Consider the following 2,087-nt stretch of genomic DNA (forward strand, 5'->3'; position numbering starts at 1 on the left):
GTGCGCGCGTGACGCGGAGCCGTGCGCCACGCGACCGAGCCAGCCCGGGTCTCCCGGGAGTGAGCGGTGTTCCCGGCGACGTGGGCGCATCCCGCGTTGGAGTGATGGAGGGTAAACTCCGGAAACGGTTCGGATCCATCAGGGCGAGGGGCTCGGCCCAGCGCACGCTCTTCTTTCGGGTGCGCGACGTCGGACCGAACGCGAGCTTTTCCGAAATGGCACATGAACCGGAGCGGCTTAGCAGGACTGGTTGCGCTCCGGCGGGGCCGGGCAGGTGCCTTCTTAGCGCAGTGGGCAGCGCGTCAGTCTCATAATCTGAAGGTCCTGAGTTCGAGCCTCAGAGAGGGCACGAGACTTTTGTCACTTGGACACAGACCCAGCGCGTTTGGGAAACAAGCGTGTCCGTGGAGACAGTGGCCCACTGGTCAAGTTGTTCCCCAAAGCGACAGCTGGGCAGCGGCGGGGCCGACTCCGAGTCCCAGGGCTGTGGTTACAAATTGGGGCGGGGGGTAGGGTGGGGTGGAGTCTTTCAAGGGTTTCGTTGGGGAGCAGGGAGCGACAGGACTTTTCAGTACCCACGACAGAGCATACTAGTACCAGAAGTCTGTTTTAATCGCCTATCTGCTGCCCTAGACATTTACGGAATCTTAGTCCCTTAAAACAGCATCCATGTACGATCTTACAGTCCTGGAGGTCCGAAGTGTGACATGGGTCCTCTGCGGCTCAGACCAAGAGGTGACGGAGCTGCCTGCCTTCCAGAGGCCCCAGGGGAGAATTCCTTCTTGCCTTTTCCAGCTTCTAGAGGCTGACCACATTCCTCAGCTCCCGACAGGACCCTGTGGTCTGACCTCTGCTTCTGTGGTTGCAGCTTCTCTGCCTGGGACCCGCCTCCCACCCTCTTCCAGGCACCTTGTGATTACATGGAGCCCGCCTGGGGAAGCCAGGACACTCTTCCCATCTCAAGATCCTTACCTCAGTCACATCCTCACGGTCCCCTTTGCCACGCAGGACAACCTGCTCACGGGTTTTGGTGGTCAGGAAATGGAGCTCTCAGGCAGGGGTGGGGTGGTGGTGGGAGACACTATTACACCTAACATCATCTGCCCCCTGGCTCCCTCCACGTGAAACAATGCTCACCCATCCCAATCTCCCCCAGACCTCAACTCAGTTCAGCCTCAACTCACGTACATGCCCCCAAGTGGGCATGAGTGAGGCCCTGTGTAGAAGCCATTCTGGGCACAGTTCCTCTCTGCTTACAAATCTGTGGAAGCCACAAGTCCGCTGCTCCCCAAAACGCGACGGTGGGGCAGGTACAGGATGACCCCTGTGGACTTCCCCATTTAAGAGGGATACACTTGAAGGGAAGAAGGAGTCACCAGTCCTAAGTAGCTGCCCAATGAATTTTCCAAATCCCTTTGGATGTTCAAAATTCAGCCAGGCGAACAACACTTGAGCTGAATTTCCAGGCCTGGGAAGCATCCCCTCAGGCTAGAGTCTCTGCCCTGCGAGGCAGGCTTCCATGTCTGGGGTGGCCGGTCCATGTCCGCAGCTGATCACAGGATCATCAGCCGGTTTCCTCACTCTAAAGTGTGGGGAGTTCAATATCCTTCTTTCCTTTTGTCCTCTCTCTGTGCGAGCTGGCAGGGTGTCTGCCCGTGGAGCACTCTCAAGACCTTCGTGGGGCTCCTGTGTGTGCCATGAAGAGTCTGTGGGGTCCACAAGCAAAGGGAGGGGGAGCAGCTCTGTCCCGAAGACACCAGGCTCCCAGACTGCCCTGTTCCCTGAAAGCCTTGAGCTGGTGTCCCATCGCTACACCTCCTGGAAGGTGGCTTGAGGTGGCAACGGTAAGTCATCATTGAGATCCCGCGTCTACGCATGTACTTCTCAGAGTCCATTCGGCGGGGACGAGGAGTGGTGGAGACCCGTATCGCCATGGCCTCTGCCTCTACCCTCTTTCTTTCTCACCACAACCACTCTTCCAGGCCTGGGGAAATCCCGTGGTTTAGGGAAGTGTCTTCCCTTCCTCCAACTGAAACCTGGCTCTCTTCCAGTTCCTCTTTTCTGAAACTCATGCTAGGCCAAGTCAG

The 2,087-nt window shown here is 57.8% G+C and overlaps 1 non-coding gene across 1 annotated transcript; it reads left to right on the top strand.

Annotated features, from left to right (window-relative positions):
• The first annotated feature begins 276 nt into the window (after positions 1-276).
• On the top strand, positions 277-349 carry TRNAM-CAU (transfer RNA methionine (anticodon CAU)). Its single transcript has one exon. It is a non-coding gene; the product is annotated as a tRNA-Met (tRNA).
• Positions 350-2,087: the final 1,738 nt, after the last annotated feature.

Source organism: Mirounga angustirostris, unplaced genomic scaffold, assembly GCF_029215605.1.
Source record: "Mirounga angustirostris isolate CCGP_5_RB_7025 unplaced genomic scaffold, mMirAng1.0.hap1 SCAF_8, whole genome shotgun sequence".
NCBI classification, from domain to species: Eukaryota; Metazoa; Chordata; class Mammalia; order Carnivora; family Phocidae; genus Mirounga; species Mirounga angustirostris.